The sequence below is a fragment of the Carcharodon carcharias genome, chromosome 7 (assembly GCF_017639515.1).
Source record: "Carcharodon carcharias isolate sCarCar2 chromosome 7, sCarCar2.pri, whole genome shotgun sequence".
In the NCBI taxonomy this organism is placed as follows: domain Eukaryota; kingdom Metazoa; phylum Chordata; class Chondrichthyes; order Lamniformes; family Lamnidae; genus Carcharodon; species Carcharodon carcharias.
In genome coordinates this window covers 106,419,479-106,439,544 of record NC_054473.1, presented here as the reverse complement: position 1 = coordinate 106,439,544, position 20,066 = coordinate 106,419,479, and the positions used below count along the sequence as shown (strand labels likewise).

Genomic DNA, 20,066 nt, shown 5'->3' with positions numbered 1-20,066 from the left:
GGATCCACAAAGGCCACTTCTGAAATTTTGTACAAATACCATGTCATCTACACTGAATGTGTGAGCTTTGCTGTGTATATCGTGGTCCAATTTTTGATTATTCTGATTTCACTCCACCTTCCCCTCTAAATTTGGAAATACCAGGCTTAACCGCGTATGTAGGCAGCATTTCAACAATAATTCAGATGGTGTTGAACCCATAGTTGAATGAGGCGTTGTACGATAACTAAGAAAGCAGGAAAGTCGAGATTCTAGAGTACCTTCTGATAACCTTTTCACTTGAAGGTTTGTACAGCTTTCCCAGCTAAACCATTTGATGAGGGATGGTAAGGGGCTGTTTTAATATGTTTGATTCCATTCAGATTCATGAATTTCTGAAACTCTGTGCTCGTAAAGGCTGTACTGTTATCAGAAATGATGATTTCAGGTAGGCCATTAAAACAGTGATGCAGCTTCTCGATAGTGGCACTCGATGTAGGTGATTTGACAGTGATGCTAAATCTAACTGAATTGTGATCACTGTCCCCGATATGGTCGCCAACTGTCACTTCACCCACTTGCCCTTCTTCGTTCCCCAAGACTAGGTCTAGAATTGCATCTCCTCTCGTTGTGTTTGTCACTAATTGGTCGAAAAAATTTTCCTGGATACACTGCATGAATCTTTCTCCCTCAGTGCCCCTTATATTGTTTGAATCCCAGTTGATATTAGGATAATTGAAATCTCCTACTATTATTGCCCTCTCATTCTTACAAGCAGAAATTTGCCTACATGTTTGTTCTTCTATCTCCTTTTCACTATTTGGGGGTCTGTAGTATACTCCAAGTAGTGTGACTGCCCCTTTTTTATTTCTAAATTCAATCCATAAAGCCTCATTTGTTGACCCATTTAGTATATCATCCCTTCTCACAACTGGAATTGATTCTTTAACCATTAGTGCTACCCCCCTCCTTTTTTATCTCCTACTCTATCGTGTCTGAAGACTCTATTAGCAGGGATATTAGGCTGCCCGTTTTGTCCCTCCTTTAGCCAGGTCTCTGTTATAGCATTGACATCTTGCTGCCATGTGTCTACCTGTGCCTTTAACTCATCTACCTTGTTTGTAATACTCCTTGCATTGAAGTATAAACAGTTTAACCCCGTCAATTTCCCTTGCTGGACACTTTTTAAACTTTGCTTCTCCTATAACTCCATGGCTATCACAACATCCTTAGCTAATGTTCTACCTCCATTTTTCTGATTTGAATTTGTCCTATCTGATCCGACTCCTGGGATCCCGTCCCCCTGCCACATTAGTTTAAATACTCCCCAACAGAACTAGCAAAAACCCTCACAAGGACACTGATCCCAGCTCTGCCTCAAGAATCTGAATCCCTCCCGGCTACACCATCTCTCCAGTCATGTGTTCATTTGGTCTATCCTCTTATTCCTGCACTTGCTAGCACGTGGAACTGGGAATAATCCTGAGATTGCTACATTTGAGGTCCTGCATTTTAATTTATCTCCTAACTTCCTGCACTGAGCTTGCAGGTCCTCATCTCTTAGTTTACCTATGTCGTTGGTACCAATGTGTATCATGACCACTGGCTGTTTACCTTCCCTCCCCGGAATGTCCTGCAGCCGCTCTGTGACATCCTGGACCCTGGCACCAGGGAGACAACATTCCAACCTTGATTCACGTTTGCGGCCACAGAAGCACCTATCTGTGCCCCTAACTATTGAATCCCCTATCACTGTAGCCCTGCCACTTGTTTTCTTCCTGCCCCACTGAGCAGCAGAGCCACCCATGGTGCAGTGAACTTGGCTGTTGCTGCTTTCCCCTGAGAGGCCATCCCCCCACAACAGTATCCAAAGCGGTATATCTATTAGAGAGGGGGATGACCACAGGGGACTCCGGCACTACCTTCCTGAATCTTTTACTGTTCCTGATGGTCACCCATTCCCTTTCTGCCTGTGTAATCTTCACCAGCGGTGTGACCACCTCACTAAACATGCTATCGCGGATGCTGCACAACGAGTCCACGCACAGCTCCAGCTCCGAAATTCAGTTAGCTAGAAGCTGCATTTGGACACACCTTTCGCACACATGATCACCAGGGAGGCTGGAAGCGTCCCTCATTTCCCGCATCCTGCAGGAGGTGCATATCACGGGTCTGAGTTCTCCTGCCATGACGTCCCTCTTGATTAAGCTAGTTACTCCCTTAAAAAATACGCTAGCTCAGGGCCTTATTTATGTTAGCTAGGAACCTTGTTTCTTGACTAATTATACTTGTACAGTACTACGCTATACTTTTTTTTAGCTCCTACCTCAGTATTAAGCAATGAATTACTTTAATAGATTGGAAAAAAAAACTCACCAGGATTTACTCACTAATCAGCTGCATTTTTTTAAGAAGAGTGTCCCTCGCAGGTCGGGTGCACTCCTGAAGGTACTACCCCTCCCTCTCTTTTTTTGGTTCGAGGAGGAGGGAGGGATATCCAATTTTGTAAAGGACTTGCCTCCAGCTGCCTTGGATATAAGTCTTCTATCCTTGGAATGTGATGCTTGTGTAGTTTTGCTTCCATATTTACGGTCAACTTATAGTCCCTACAAATGCATATGGTTTGGTCAGGCTTAACCAGTGGAACTATGGGTGATGCCCATTCCCAGAATTGGACAGGTTGGATGCTGCCCATCTTTTCTAACTGGCACAGTCCTGCATCCAACTTCTCCTTCAACGCATAAGGCATAGGTCTGGCCTTAAAGAAATGTGGTGTCACCTGAGGATCCACATATATCTTGGCTTGCACACCCTTTAACTTCCCTAATTCTTCCCAAAATACTATGTCATATTTCCTCAGCATAGAGTCATAGAGGTCTAGAGCACAGAAAAAGGATCTTCGGCTCATCAAGTCTCCGCCGGTCAAACAAGTACCTGACTATTCTAATCCCATTTTCCAGCACTAGGCCATAGCCTTGTATGCCATGGCATCGCAAGTGCATATCCAAATACTTCTTAAATGTACCACCCTTTCAGGCAGTGAGTTCCAGATTCCCACCACCCTCTGGGTGAAAAAATTCTTCCTCACATCCCCTCTAAACCTCCTGCCCCTTACCTTAAATCTATGCCCCCTGGTTATTGATCCCTCCAACAAGGGGAACAGTTCCTTCCTGTCTACCCTATCTATGCCCCTCATAATTTAAACACCTCAGTCATGTCCCCCCTCAATCTCCTCTGCTCTAGGGAAAATAACCTCAGTTTATCCAATCTCTCCTCATAACTAAAGCCCTTCGGCCCAGGCAACATGCTGGTAAATCTCCTCTGCACTCTCTCTAGAGCAATCGCATCCTTCCTATAATGCAGATTCCAAAACTGCACACAATACTCTAGCTGTGGCCTAACCAGAGTTTTATACAGTTCCAGCATAACCTCCCTGCTCTTATATTCAATGCCTCGGCTAACGAGGGCAAGTATCCCATATGCCTTCTTAACCACCTTATCTACCTGTCCCGCTACCTTAAGGGACCTGTGGACATGTACACCAAGGTTCCTCTGATCCTCAGTACTTCCCAGGGTCCTACCACTCATCATGTATTCTCGTGCCTTGTTTGTCCTGCCCAGGTGCATCACCTCACACTTATCCGGATTAAATTCCATTTGCCACTGATCAGCTATCTGACCAGCCCGTCTATATCCTCCTGTAATCTAAGGCATTCCTCCTCACTATTTACCACTCCACCAATTTTCGTGTCGTACGCAAACTTACTGATCAGCCCTCCCACATTCAAGTCTAAATCATATATATATACCACAAACAGCAAGGGACCCAACACCGATCCCTATGGAACCCCACTGGACACAGGCATCCTGTCACAAAAACACCCCTTGACCATCACCCTCTGCTTCCTGCCACTCAGCTAATTCTGGATCCAATTTGCCAAATTGCCTTGGATTCCATGGGCTCTTACCTTCGTTATCAGTCTCCCATGTGGGACCTTATCAAACGCCTTGCTGAAGTCCAAGTAGACTACGTCAAATGCGTTGGCCTCATCTACACACCTGGTCACCTCTTTGAAAAATTCAATCAAATTGGTCAGACATGATCCCCCCCTTAACAAAACCATGCTGACTGTCCTTGATTAATCCCTGCATCTACAAGTGTAGATTAATTCTATCCCTCAGAATTGCTTCCAATAGTTTCCCCACCACTGCGGTTAGACTGACTGGCCTGTAGTTCCCTGGTTTGTCCTTTCTTCCCTTCTTGAATAACGGTACCACATTGGCTGTCCTCCAGTCCTCTGGCACCTCTCCTTTGGCCAGAGAGGTATTGAAAATTATTGCCAGCACCCCTGCTATCTCCTCCCTTGCCTCACTCAACAGCCTGCGATACATTTCATCTGGGCCTGGAGATTTATTTACTTTTAAGCCAGGCCACTTAGAATCTCCTCCCTTTCTATGCCTATTTCTTTAATTATATCACAGTCCTTCTTCCTGATTTCCATACCCAAGTCATCCCTCTCACTTGTAATCACCGACACAAAGTATTCATTTAGAACTCTACCTACGTCTTCCGGCTCCACACACAAATTACCACTATGGTCCTTAATGGGCCCTGCTCTTCTCCTGGTTATCCTCTTACTTTTAATGTACTTGTAAAATAACTTTGGATTTTCCTTTATTTTCCTGCCAATGTTTTTTCATGCCCCTTTTTTGCTCTCATAATTTCCTTTTTAAGTTCCCCCCTACACATTCTATACTCCTCTAGGGCTTCTGCTGTTTTGAGCCCTTGGTATCTGCCATAAGCCTCCCTTTTTCTCTTTATCCTGTATATCCCTCAACATCCAGGGTTCCTTGGATTTGTTGGTCCCACTCTTTGTCTTTACTGGAATATGTTGGCCTTGTATTCTTCCTATTTCTTTCTTGAATGAGCCCTGCTGCTCTGACGCAGATTTACCTAAGAGTAGCTGCTCCCAGTTCAATAACTCCTCCTGTTTTCAGGTGAAATATCTCAGACCAGTCAAGCTTGATTTTCTGTAACCAGTCTCAGCCTAACAGATTGGGTCCTCCTCCTTTTACTATTATCCCAGGCAGCTGGATTATCTGTTGCCAATAAGGCACTGGTAATGTGGGGATGCCTTTTACCTGAAGAGATTCTCGAGTGTATGTCTTTAATTTAGTGGTTTTCACTCCACGTTTATTGGTTTTCAACCTCATTAATATATTTGAAAGTGTGCTCTCCCACCACTGTAGTTGAGGCAACATTATTAGTGGCTTCTCATTAACTTGGGGCTGAATTTTGCCATCGATGAGCAGGGGGTGGGGCCCGCTTGCCGACGCATAGAATGATGCAGGATGACCTCGGGCGGAACCCCGACGTCATCCCTCCCCATTTAAATTTTCAGAAAGGCGGGCCTGCTGCAAAATCAGCTGCGGGCCTGCCAACCTGACAATGACCAATTGAAGCCATTGACAGGATCATTAAAACAATTAAAGGACCTGCCCGTCTAACCTTAAGGTTGGCGGGCAGGCCAGGAGCCCCGGCGGGAACTAGAAAAAATATGAAACCTCATTCACCGGCAGGATGAGGTTTCATGTGGGGATTTGAAATGTTTAATAAAGTTTTAGTGTAATTTATGAACATGTCCCATCTCATGTGACATTGTCACATGAGGGGGGATGTGTTAAGGATTTTCTTTTTCTATTTTTAATGTTTTTAAAACTGTCAGTGACCTCCCTGAGGCAGCACTTAGCCTCAGGGTGATGTGTGCTCTTTTGTGTGCATGCGTGAAAGTGCGCAATCTCGCATTTGGGGACCCCCCACCCCCGCCCGCACAGGAAGCACATAGTGCTTCCTGGCGGACGTCACGCTGGGTGGGCCTTAATTGGCCTGCCCACATAAAATGGCGGCGGGGCCCGCTTCTTCGGCGGGGATCGGCTCCCCACCCACCGGAGATTGGGCCAGGCCCGGCAGGCAGAAAATTCTGCCCTTGGAGCGTGACAGTGATAGGTTCGGATTTTACAGCAGTTATGTTACGCCGGGAATAAATGGCGATGTCAGCAATTTCAGGTTCTGCTGTATTTTTAAATTCAATCATGTTGGTTTGCTGCTTTACGGGCTGATTCAACTTTGCCCTGCATTGCCTTACTGCGTGACCTTTCTTATGGGAGTAATGGCATTCTGCCTCCTTGAATTTCTGGGTGTCCAGTCCATGGTCAGCTCCACATCTATGACAACTTAATTGTGGAGTTGCTGCTGAAGTGTTTCTACTCGGCCTTTTCATGATTCTAACAGTGGACATTGCATCTCACTTTGATGCTGTGGGTCTGGTTTTCACTGCCACGCTCAGTGGTAGGTTCCCACCCCACATGAAGAACAGGGCCATGTTGTATGTGCTGCAAAGCCTGCGAGTCTCTCACAGCTCTTTCCATGGCGAGGGAAATTTCTAGGGCACACTTAAAATCAATGTCAACCTTGGCAAGTAAACACTGCTATATGGCGTTGGCCTGAGCCCCACAAACTAATTGGTCCTGCAGCGTTTTATTTAATGTGTCTACTAAGCCGCAGTGTTCTGTCAACTGTTTAGCTTTGTGATAAGCTCTCCTGGGGCCCTTACTCTGGAATCAAATTTAAAACCCTGCATTATTATGGATGGCTTCGGTTGGAAGTGCATTTTCACGAGGTCCACTAATTCATTAATGGACTTAGACTTGGACGTGCTCAGAGCCGTCTGGTTGCAAATGAGATTGTATGTCTTAGTGCCACATACACTCAAAAGAATGGCTTTCTGCTTTTCTTCCACTGTAATTTTACTCGCTACAAAATAAAATAGCTGTAAGTGGTTCCATACCTTTAACTGAGAAGCCTGGTTGAATTTCTTGAAGTATTGACTAAAGTAGTGGACAAGGGAATGTCTATGGATGTTATTTATATGGACTTGCAAAGACTTAGCCAAGGCAAATTATTGATCTAGTTTAAAAATTGGCTTAAATGACCAGAGATGGAGGGTAGGGATAATGGTCATGTACTCTAATTGGCAGATCCACTGTTTCTAATGAGGATGACATTTTTGGAAAAACCACAGGTTGCATGCAAAAGGGGGAGAATTTTCTCCCCTTTGGTGGGGCTGGGTGGGAGTGGATGTGGGCAGGTGCGCAACCGATCGCCGCCCAATATTTTATGTGGGTGGGCCAATTAAGGCCCGCCCAGTGTAATGTGCACCTGGAAGCGCTAAGCACTCCCTGTGCGGGTGGGGGGAGTAGGCTGTTTTGCGCATGTGCGCGAAAGAGCGCAGAAATCTCCCTGAGGCACAGAGCTGCCTTAGGGAGATTACTTTGATTTTTAAAAATTTTAACGAAGGAAAAAAAATTAAGACGTCCCCTCATGTGACAGTGGCTCATGAGCTGGGGCATGTCTATGAATTTTATTAAAAATTTTTATTAATGTTTTAAAACCTTCATTAAACCTCATCCCACTCGTGGATGAGGTTTCATGATAAATGTGAAGGTTGCCTGGGCTCTTCGCCTGCCCGCCAACCTTAAGGTTGGACGGGCAGCTCAGTTAATTATTTCAATTGGAATTTAAATGGCCTTAATAGGCCTTTGACAGTTCGGTGGGCATGCAGCCGACTCCGGTGTGCGCCCGCCGACCTGAAGATCTGAATGACGCGCGGTGATGTCAGGACACACACCTGATGCCACCGCGTGTCATTTTACATGTCGGCGAGCGGGACGGACCTGAATATTCTGGTTTCTGAGATGCACCACATTCATGAAATACTTCACACTGAGATTGCCAGCTCAGAAACATCCCTCACCTTATCCAACTTTATTTTTAATGCTTTGCACATCCACATATAAATACTGCCATCCTGGTCCTGTTGCACAACCCTTTTGTTTTCTATTTTTTCTTATTCTTTCCTTTGCTTTGCTCTTTAATCTCTCTCCTCTGTTTCCTAAGGTGTGTCTTGTGATACCTTTTCCTTGATATTATTTTGAACTGACTACCCCCATCATTATACTTACTCTTCACCCCATGGGCTCCAAGATTTCTGCATATGAATTAGAATGAGAATAACCTGTAATACTATAATACTTCCTGGCATTTCACCTAAAGGTTTTATTTGCATATGAGTCTCGTTAATCCTATTCATTTTAAATAAACTAGCTCACCAAACTGCTTTCAATCCTTTCTTCATTTTAAAAACCAGATCCTTCTCAGCCTAACCTTTGGTGCTTTCCTCAAAATTAAGAATTCTAAGAGGAGTTTAGGTAACCTGGCTGCCCTCCTCTGCACCTTCTCCAGAAACCTCCACATCCTTCACCATGAATGAGGGCAAAATTGAACATCATATTTAAAGTATGCATGTAGTAAGGGCCATATGTAGCATAAGTAATGTGCTCTTCACTTTCTACTTGATGATCTTGGTGGCACAACCTCAAACCCTATTTGTTTGCCCGACAACCACTTTACACGGTGCATTTGGTCAGCTGCATCTGGTCAGCTGTTATGCCCAGATCTTTCTCTTGATCTATTACCTTGGCCAGTATACCTGGTGTTTCCTAACCTGAACAATCATGCAGGCTGTGCACTTAGTAAAATTAAATGTCATCTGCCACAAATGGCTGATTTCCCTAATTTATCAAAATCAACCTGTAACCTTATTAATTTAGTCCAAGTTACTAATTCTTCATCACATTTTTCTGAAAAATCAGAAAATTTGAGTGTGGCTCCATTTGTATCCTCTTCTGAATCATTAACGGAAATAGTAAACTCTAGTGGTCCTATACAGAGTCTTGCAGAATTCCGCTTGTGATCAGGTGCCATTCAGCTTCCATTAACAACATAAAACCATAGAATGGATACAGCACAGAAAGAGGCCATTAGGCTTATTGTGTCCGTGCCAGCTCAATGCAATAGTAACTCAGACAATTCTGCTTTGTAGCCCTGTTCGATAGACCTGAAAAATATTTTTTCTTTGTTATTCAGTTTTGAAGCCAATATTGAATCTGTCTCCATCACACTCCAAATCCTAATGACCTACTGTGTAAAAAGAGGTTTCCCTCTGTTGCCAATTATTCTTTTGCCAATCACCTTAAATTATGTCCTGTGGTTCTTGACAATGGGAACAGTTTCTCTATCTGGATCTGTCTAGATCCTTCAAGATTTTGAACATCTCTATTTGATCTCCTCTTAACTTCCTGTAGGAGAACAACTGTAGCGTCTCTAATCCATCCATGTAACAGAAGTCCCTCATCCCTGGAACCATTTTTGTAATTTTTTTCTGCATCCCCTCTAAAGCCTTCAGATTCTTCTTATGGTGCAGTGTTCAGAATTGGATACAATACTCCAGTTGAGACAGAACCAGCGTTTTATAAAGATTTTTGTATTCCATGCCTCTACTTATAAAGCCCAGGATCCCATATGCCACTTACTAGCTTGGCAACTTCAATAATTTGTACACATATACCCCCAAATCTCCTGGTTTATGCACCCTCTTTAGAGTTGTAACCGTTATTTTATATTGCCTCTGCTCATTCTTCATGTCAAAATGTATCAGCTCACACTTCTCTGCATTAAATTTCAACTGCCATGAGTCCGCCAGACTGACTATGTTCTTGTGAAATCTATTACTATCCTCACAATTCATTATTGTGAGAGAATCTATATTTTTAAATTTAATTTGCATCTTTTTGAGGAAGACCCTACCTCAAAACAGAAACTGACCTGAAAATGAAACTGAAAGGGAAGCAGAAAAGGTAAACACAAAAAATGAAAATGAACTTCTCAGTCTCTAAGGAAATCAGGAGTAAACTGAAGTTGAGAAATCAAAACTAAACCTTGATGAAAGATATAAAAGGACACAGATCTGTCCAAGCTGGACAATAGCAGTTGTTGAGTCTGTAGCAGCAGCACAGACAAGCTGAAGAAGAAGAGACTAGATCCATAAGTTGAGAATAAGCAAAGAGAATAAGTTGCTGCAGTTGCTTGAATATAATATTGGTGGCTCTATCCCACCCAGACCAAGTTGAGCAGGTTCTGCAGATGTGTGCCACTTATGGTGAAGACCATGCCATGAAATTTGGGTTAGTTGTGCACCACTATCACCTGGGGATCAGACTAGCTTCTTCAGAGAGTGTAGCTACAATTCCTCATGAGGAAGACAGAGTTTGAAGGACTTTGTTATTCACTGTGATCACCAAAGTCTGGGTGGACTGGTGAGCTGATTCGTAAGATTTGACTTAGTTCTACCTACTATTTAATGTGCAATTTATAGTTCTACATAGACTACAATCTTCCTGTTCAACCACGATTAACTCACGTTAGTTCTGGATGTTAGAATATAGGATAGATAGTATTTTATGTTTGCTTTGCTGTTTACTCTTGTAAAGTTAAAAATTCTTCTCTTCCAAACTGTGGAATCATGTTGGCTTTATTGTTTTTACAAATAACTGGGATTTCAAATTTAAACTACTTTAAAAAAACTGGTCTCTACTGAAATCGTAACACTATTCTTATACGTTTTGTAACATTTGCGAATTTTGAATTTGTATCTTATACACCCAAGTCTAGGCCATTAATATAAATCAAGGAAAGCAGGAGTCCGTGCACTGACCCCTAAGGATCCCCACTGTATATATTCCTCCAGTCTGATAAACAGATCACCACTATTTAATGTCTCATGTCTTCTGCTCTATCATAGACTTCCCTTTTGTTCTTTTACCACCCTACTTAAAGTTTATTACATTTCTAATCTTTCCTCAGTTCTGATGAAAAGTCATTGGCATGAAATGTTAATTTCTCTCTCCACATAGCTTCCAGGCCTGCTTATTATTTCCAGCACTTTTTGTTTTTTTTTCAGCTTACCAGCATCTGCATGCAGTATTTTGCTTTTGGATTCACCACTTTTCTCTGTTTCCTGTCACTCAGTCAACTTCATATCAATTTTGGCACTATCCCTATTATTCCATGGGATTCAACTTTCCTGGCAAGCTCATTGTATGACACTTAATCAAATGCCTTTTGGAAGTCCGTGAACACCACTTTAACTGCATTGCCCTCATCAAAAAACTAAATCAAATTAGTTAAACTAGATTTGCCTTTAACAAATACGTGCTGGTTTTCCTTAATTAGTCCGCACTTGTTCAAGTTACTGTTCATTTTTTTTCCCAGATAAAGGTTCTTAAAAGATTTCCTATCACTGAGGTTAACTGATTGGCCTGTAGTTGCTGGATTTATCCATACACCCTTTGGATCAAGGGTGTAATATTTGCAATTCTCCAGTCAGACCTTTCCTTTAAAATAAAGGAGTACAAACCCCTTAATTCCAGGAATCTCAGGATCTAGTTTGGAACTACATGTACCCTTGACTTAACAAACTCCTTATTTTCTCATCACAATGCTTTGGTTTATGTTGGGTCTTATATAAGGAAAAGTCCTTGAATTGATGGCCTGTTGGGTAAAGGTGCTTCCAGATATAGCACTTAATATAAGGTGGTCTGTTTGATTTATGCTGCACGCAGCTGGAGTTGTGGCTGGGGCTTTGGCATTTAACAGTCTTTTGTGATCCTTGCTAATATGTGAACTTTGGGTGAGGACAAGATTAGGCTCTGTAGACCAGTGGTGGAATAGCCTATTGGTACTCATTGTTTGGACTCACATGGAACAAGGGGTGAAATCTGTGGAACCATATAAGGGTAAGAGAGAAAAAGCTGCAAAAAAATTAAAAGTTCAACTCGCTTGAATTTGAATTTAAAAGCTTCTTCACATTTGAGACGGAAAAGGTTAATGAGTAGTTCTTTTTTATTCCTTTGGTATTTCTGTTTACAGAGGTTGGTGAGATAGAAATCTGTGATATCACCTACTTTGTTATTCCTTTAGACCATTATTACAATAGGGACAAAACTCAATGACACGTTTTTAATTCATTTTCAATTGCGATGTAAATAAAACTTGAAGTTTTTGTGTGATTTTCCTATTCACTGAATTAATGTAGAAATATAGTTTATTGCTCTGCAGTGCTGCACTTCATTATTGACATATTAATGAATATCCATTGTGAGGACACAATGAGATTTGCATATTCAAATGTTTTAAAGGTATTGTCATGAGGATTGAGAACAAAAGAAAATTTTCGTGCTGATGCATTAAACCTTCCAGTCAATTGTCTAGTGATATTTTACATTTTTGTCACATTAATTAGGAATTTATGGAGCCATATATGTAATCAAGAATGCAATCAAAACTTTAAGAAAGCGAACACCACACCAAATAACTCCCTCTAAAATGCTGCTCCTGGCTTCACTTCTCTCTCTTTACCCCGCCATGCGTCCCCCACCAAATATTGTTCCCAGCTTCCCCTCCCCTTCCCTATGTTATGATTCTTGGCCAGATCCCCAAGATATTGGTGAGATTTGGTTGGAGAACAATAATGTTTTGTTTAAAGTAGACACAGTTTGAGATTCAAGACACTTGCCCAGTGAATAAAGCCACAAGATTCCATGGGGTTTTGAACAAACAAAAATAAACTTTACTATAAAAGGTAAAGATAAAACAATTTACAGTATCTGTCTTATACCCTAACATTCAGGATTACTATAAAGGGACATATGAATTAATAGGCAAGCTGTGGTCGAACACACTTCACTGCACAATAAATGACAAATACAACAAAAACAGATTCCACAGATTTCTCAACAACCCACCCAGACATCAGTAATGATGTGAGTCAACCAATCCTACTGAAACTCCATCTCTCCATCGAGGGATTCCAATCTTTATCTTCGAAGATCTCGCCTTGGAATTCTCTCCAAAGGTCGCTCTACTTTGGACAGCTTCAACGACGGCCCACCTCGAAGGGTTGCAATCTCATCTCCCAAGATTCTATTGCCCTGGATTCCCAAGTCTACACTCAGGCACGGAATCACAAGCACAACTTCAGCTCTTCAGCCATGCCGAGCAGAACACTATTGCTGCAAAGGGGTACCTTTGCCCAAACAACCCTCAGCACAGAGTCACCAACCTTCGGCAGGCTTCTTAGATCCTCAGGACTTCACCTGAGTGCTTCAAATACCAAATTTGGATGGCATCAACAATGGCCCGCCTTGCAGGGTTTCAATCTCATCTCCTGAGATTCTATCCCCCTGGATTCCCGAGTATGCACTAAAACACCAAATTACAGGCATAACTTTCAGATTTTTGGTTGTGACACGCAGAACACTACTGCTCCAAAGGGGGTACCTTTGCCCCATCAGCCCACAGCACGGAGTCACCAACCTTTGGCTGCCTTTTTCACTTAAATTCTGCTCCTTGTAGCCCTTTTCCTGTTTGGAGCCTGTTTCTCTTCTCCTCTCTTTTTCCTTAACTTAACTGTCTCTGTCCCCTGTCTCTGGGACTTCCCCTACCTGGGACTTCCTTTTGGGACCTCTCCCTGTCCCCTCTCCCCTTTTTGGGACCTCTCCCTGTCCCCTCTTCCCTTTTTGGGACCTCTCCCTTGCTGGCAATGGCACTCCACTCCTGGTTACTTGACCTGGGCTTTTGCATCGCTTTCTTCTTTTTTCTCTCTTTATGCACAAGCTGCGTTTGGGCCTGTCCTCGGCCTGAAGAACCTAAAGATGCAGATCTGCTGAATTGCGCATGTGCAGCCCACTCCTGATAAGTCTGAAGGTTTAATGGGACTTGGAGTTCCCAACTTTTGAGCTCAACAAGATAAGTATAGTTTTTGTAACACCTAAAGGAAGTGATCCAGCGCATCTGCCTATGGATACTCTTGCTGTGATTGAAACTGATACACAATGTTAATAGAAATTTCCAATCCTAGAACTTACAACCACAGGGAGAAGTTCTATCAATTGGATGATTTGGATCCAGTAAAGTGATCCAAAAGGTAAGAACTCGGGAATTGGGGAGCTGTTTCAATGTTGGCTGACTGCGCCAAATATGTTTGTATGACTGGCACCAAGATTAAAATTGACTAATTCAAAACCGAGGCTGTGGAAGAAAAATCTTCACTTCACAAAACACAAGTCATAGTTCAACTTGACAGGTAAGTCTGTGATTTCTTTAGTTTGTGATTAACTTTATTTCATGCCATTAGCTTCCCCCTGCTCCTTGCTTAATTTCCCAGCTGAGAGGGCTGTCAGCTGTCAGTTCATGTCAACATTTCAACTAAGCCATTCGAAGGAGGTCTGAAAATAGCTTGGGGTGTTGTACCATTCTCTCCTTTGCTGGGAAATGCCTGGCCCCTGTTTGGTATTTCTCTTGATAGCATGGCTAAGATCTTGGACTTGTCATGGAATTGCAGTTACCAATTGCTTCTGACCTTTCTTTGATCATTTTGTATAATTGTGAAATATTTTCCAGTTTGTAATTCAATGTCATTTTTGATAGCGTTTATTAACTTTGAGAGCTATATCATCAACATAACCCCTTATTGAATCAGAGTACTGTGAATCACTCCCCTTTATCCTATATTTACCCTCTCTCATTGGATACTATCCAGTCATTTTTTTAATGCTATTTGTTGTCTCTTGTGTTTGATGGGACAATTTTTCATCTGCTTCTTTGCCAGAATTTAGTTCAGTTAGAATAATGTCCATGTCTTTATTTGCCATTGGTTGTCCTAACATGGTGTTGATTTATTTGTACAGAGTTAGGGGGTAGAATTGACAGGTGCTAGAATGCTGGTTTTGCATTGGTGCATCTGAATTTTTTACATTTTCAAAGGGAACAAAGAACTCCTTTGTGTTTAGTACAATGAGAGACTGTAAGGTGAATCCAAAAGTAGCAATACTATCCAAGCATAACTTCAGAAAGGACTTTGATATTAGTTCATGGGTGACCTGTATTTTCAAAAGCTAATATCTTATTTTTAACTTTTCTAGTCCTTTAAAACTTTTCTTATCTTTTATTGTGCTCATCAGTGTGAAGCTGTTTGCGGTGGAGATAGAATATATCATCAGTTCAGGCATTGAGTAACCACATCAAAAAAAAACTGCCATGCCTAGTGTAAATCAGACAAATACAGATGATGGAGACAATTTGGTTCATCTTAGTAGCTGAGGTCAGATGCAGAATAAAGCTATTTGTAAGAGCTCAGACTCCAAGGAGCACCCACTTTTCCACAAGTGTGAAATTTTCATTTTCTTGCAATAGCAATCTTATTGTCTCTATGATAGCCAATTTATGCTGATTTATGCTCCATAGAAGTGGAATCATTGCTTAAGCAAATTTAGCAAATCATCATCATATGGGACATTCATTCTGAGCTGTTTTGGAGGAAGCCACCAGACTTATCCAGACAGTCGAATCGTTGTCTGAGCACTCTTAATGCCCATTCAAAGAGGACTCTAGTTAACCCACGGACAGGGTTGTAGCAGAGTTCATCCACAAAGTATAGGGTTACTGAGAGGATTAATTGCCAAGTGAACAGGGGATAGATAGCTCAAACAGCTTCTCACTAGCGGTGCAGAATCAAAGCTTTAGGGGTGGAGGATTGCCACAATAAAGCATCATTCAACTGCCAGAGATAAGGGCACAGATCTGCAAATGTGCTGCTGATAATGACACACCATTGTGTCTCAATGGAAAGGTAAGGTTCATGATTCATGAAGACAGTAGACTGCAGGAGTTCTTATGGCAATGACTGGGATTTAACACTGAAGTGGTAGCCCCACCAACCCACTGGAAAGTTGGGGGTGAGCCTGCCTCCGCTGGTCCTGAAAACCTCAATGCTATTTTGTACGGCTCAGGCAACAGTTTCCTGAGTTGTGGCTTCCACCTCCCCCCAATCTGAGGCAGGATGCCCAGCCTCCAAGAGCTGCAGGCCAATCAGAAAGGCAGCAGCTCTTCAATCCCAGCAGCATCACTGGGAGCAGTGGCCACTGCTGGGACTGCAGTCAGTACCAAACCAAGCCAGCAATAGAGGTTGGAGAGGCATGGATTTAAGGTGATTGGTAGAAGGATTAGAGGGGGCATGAGGAAAAACATTTTCATCCAGAGGGTGGTGGGCATCTGGAATCTATTGCCTAAGTTGGTGGTTGAGGCTGAAATTCTCAACTCATTTGAAAAGAATCTGGATCTGCATCTGAAGTGTTGTAACCTGCAAGGCTATGGACCAGGTGCTGGAAAATGGGATTAAAATGAGCGGCTTGTTTCTTTTTTCTCTCTTTGGCTAGCGCAGACACAATGGGCTGAATGGCCTCTTTCTGTACTGTAACCTTTCTGTGGTTCCAAGCAGATAAGTGGGGTGGACTTACCAAGGCTAGTCAGGCAGATGAAGGGTGAGCGGCTGCTGATCAGAAGGCTGTGGGGTCAAAATGAAAATCTACCCCATTGGAACTCTTAAGATGCTTCAGCTGCTGAGGCCGGCTAAGCCAGCATGAAACTTCTATACGCTTCACTGGGTTAACCCTGCTTAGCCAATGGGAAAGGCTATAGAAGAAACCTTTAGGAAGCTAATGGTTTTAAAAGTAGGGAAGTTCTATTTCCTTTTTTTAAAAAAGGTAATGAAATATTTGCAAGGTCAACTGTGCTGGATTTCCAATAACCAACCACACACAGATGAGATCATTTTCCTTAGCTGTCCATGCAATTGATTGAAAGAAAGAACTTGCATTTATAAAAACTTTAACAACATCAAGGCATTCTAAAACACTTCACCACCAATGAAGTACTCTGAAGTGTAGTCAAGGTTATAATGCAAGCAAATATAGCAGCCACTTTGCAGCAAGGAATGCCCTACAGACAGCAATGAGATAAATGAACAGATGATCAGTCCTAATGGTGTTGGCTGAGGGAAAACTATTAGCCGTGCCCCATTAGGAATGGAAGGATATGCTGATTGAATTAGATGAAGGGTGGGGAACTTTACTGTAAATTCTAGTTATGTAATATAAGGCAACCCCAAAATCAGTTTCACTTTTATTTGCCTTTGGTTTTAGTACATTGCAGCCTTGAAGGGGTTGGTGATTAGGTGTTCCAGCACTTCTTTGTTAGTTGCAGTTAGCCAAGGCGCTTTTGCTGTAGCTTTGAGAATTAAATTTCAAGCTCAACCAGATGAAGAGTGCCAGCCTTTGTATATCCTTCCTATCTGTAGAAGTTGGCTGAATTTTTGGTCTGACTTCATATAATGGGCAGATTCTTCTGGCTAGCATGCAGGTGGCAGAGCCCGCACGCCAACGCTTAAACTTTCGCGTGCACGTCCCGACGTCAGCGCGCTGCATCGTGAAATATCGGTCAGCGGACACGCTATGCACCATTAATTAAAGGCCTCGTTAAGGCCCTTAGCTTGCCAATCGTCGACGATTTTGAGGGGCCTGTGCAAACTTCGGCTTGGCTCATGGGCCCAACAGGCAGGCAGGTAGGTGATTTTTTTATAAACCTCATCCATTGGCGGGATGAGGTTTGATAGCAGTTTTAAGAACGTTTGTTTATTTCATTAACATGTCCCATCTCGTGTGATATTTTCACATGAGGGGACATGTTAATTAATTTTTTATTTTTCTATTTTTTATATTTGCCAGCCTTTCAGCGATCTCCCTGAGGCAGCACTTTGCCTCAGGGAGATGTGCGCTCTTTTGCGCACATGCGCAAAAAAGCGCATTCTGACAGTTGGGGAATCCCCCCCCCCCCCCCCCGCACAGGAAGCGCATAGCGCTTCTGGTCGAGCAGCCCGCTGGGCGGGCCTTAATTGGCCCACCCACTTAAAATGACGGCAGGGCCCGTTTCGGTGGCGGCAATCGGCTGCCCACCCACTGCTGAGCCGGTGGGGCCTGCCTACCCATCAAGGGCAAACTTCTGCCCAATATCTTGAGTTGATGTCTTTGGTTTAATACCTGGCTCCTACATTTTGGCTGGATTGTTTCAGTTGCACTATCTCTTCGGACTTGCAAAGCACGTTTTGTCAATATGTTGTTTTTTTAATTGGCGCTACAGAAAAGAGACATTTCGTGTGTTTAAACACTATCACCTGCTTGCTTGATCACAACACCCAGATAATGTTTCCACCATGTTGAGCTATGTGTTGAGAATGGAAAAGTCACAAATGAAGGAAAAGTGGAAGTTATGATAAAACACTGGTTTTGACTGGCTTTGAACATTTAGATGAATCAAATGAAATTGTAATACTCTGTCTTAGTTTTGTACAGCACAACACTATTAAGCACCATATTTGCCGTTGCTTAGTTGGTAACTGAATTACACAATCATGGTTGTAAGCTTGATTCCATGTCTGTGCTGCATTAGTCGATCTTAGCTTGTGGTGACAATTAGATTCTACAATTGGCCCTGGTGCCCCAAGAGTAGGGAGAGAAATCTTAACCGGGATTTTCCAGAGTTCCTACTTTTGTTACCCAATGACCCCTGCTGGAAGATGAGCATGTGTGAGCATGTGCAGTGTCAGATGAGGATGGGATTGGGCTAGACTTTGAATTTTTAAAAATAATTCGTTCATGGGATGTGAGCATTGCTGGCAAGGTCAGCATTTATTGCCCACCCCTATTTGTCCTTGACCGCATGATGGTGAGCCAGCTACAACTAAGTGAATTGCTAGGTCATTTCAGAGGGCATTTAAGATTCAACTAAATTGGTGTGGGTCCAGAGTCACATGTAGGCCAAACTGGGCAAGGACGACAGATCTCCTCCCCTGAAGGAAGACATTAGTGAACCAGATGGGTTTTTAAAGGCAATACAGTAGTTTCATGATCATTATTAATGAGACTATCATTTTATTCCAGATTTAATTAATTGAATTTAAATTCCTCCCCCCCCGCTGCCCCGCCCCGCTGCTGTATGGGATTTGAACTGATGTCTCCAGAGCATTAGTCTGGACCTCTGGATTATTAGTATTATCACTATGCTACCATCCCACAATGCTTCTGTGGTTGAATAGTTTTCCACCATTCATTGTGTGGACTGACACTTGAATAACGGCAACTTGAGTGAAGTATCACAAGGTAATTGACACCTGAGGAACTGTAGCTCAGTAAGCCTCCCCACTTTAAGGACAGGAAAAGAGAGAGTACTGGAGAAAAGCACGTTTCTTATTGTGTTAGAGATTTGCTGATATTATTGTGTACTTGCAAGCTGGCATGTACAATATCAAGAGTTCACTTTCCCATTCATTGTTGTGTGGTGACAGCTTTATTAAGATGACTTCACAACAACAGTGACTCATTTGGCTCTTTGAGCTGGCTCTGCCATTCTGAATGACGCTGACAGTTTTGTCTAATTCCAATTCTCTACCATTTCAACATATCAGATAATACTTTTCCTTCCCAGGTAAGTATCTCCCTTTACATACCTCAAAATGTATCTGTGGCCTTCTGGGGCAGTGTGCTCCATATTCTCACAACACTTTGAAGAAGCTTTTCCTGAATTTGCTTTGATTTTCAAGATGATAACACCTTGATCTATATTCTCTGTCTTGAAGGGAGAATTTGTTTCATTTATACCCTGTTACTCACTTCAGTCTTCCATCCATTTCAATTTAGGCCACTTCTACCTTGTAGACAGGCTTGAGGAATAAGAAAATATTAGATTTGGACTAGGTATCCTAGAAGTCAGTTGGATGATGCATTTTTTAAACAAGTAAAATGTTAATTTGACCATATCCCACTTTTGCCTTTGTACAGCTTATTTTGGTGGGGTGGTTGAGAGTATTCTTGAGCTTTCACCAATACCACTGCATTAGTTGCTGATGAGAGATGCAATGCATGTTGGATAAATGTTTCTAATTCACTTCTTTCTGAAACTACATAGTTCATATGCCTCAGTGTCAGCTCCTATAGCACAAGAGCCACCCTCGGAAGGTTTTCCTATTAAATTAGAGATCAATTATTTGGCAGTAAGACAAGATGGATTGCTGATAAAGGGGACAGTATTACTTGGACCAATGGAGTGTGCTTATTTGGTGAGGTAAATTTGTTAAGACTGTTGAGGTTGAATGGTGGTTGCTGCTGGGATTCTAATTTGTCACAATCTGATTAGTAGTACTGCAGGAGCTTCCCATCACTGTTGCCCAGCAGCCTATTACTGCACTTTTCACTGAGTTCACAGAAGTAGCCAATAAACACAAGCTGCCTCAGCTACA

The 20,066-nt window shown here is 42.5% G+C and overlaps 1 protein-coding gene across 1 annotated transcript in view; it reads left to right on the top strand.

The window, feature by feature from the left end:
* LOC121280028 (hydrocephalus-inducing protein-like) overlaps positions 1–20,066 on the top strand; it is a 478,228-nt gene that overhangs the window by 279,001 nt on the left and 179,161 nt on the right. The gene's annotated exons all lie outside the window — the stretch shown is intronic.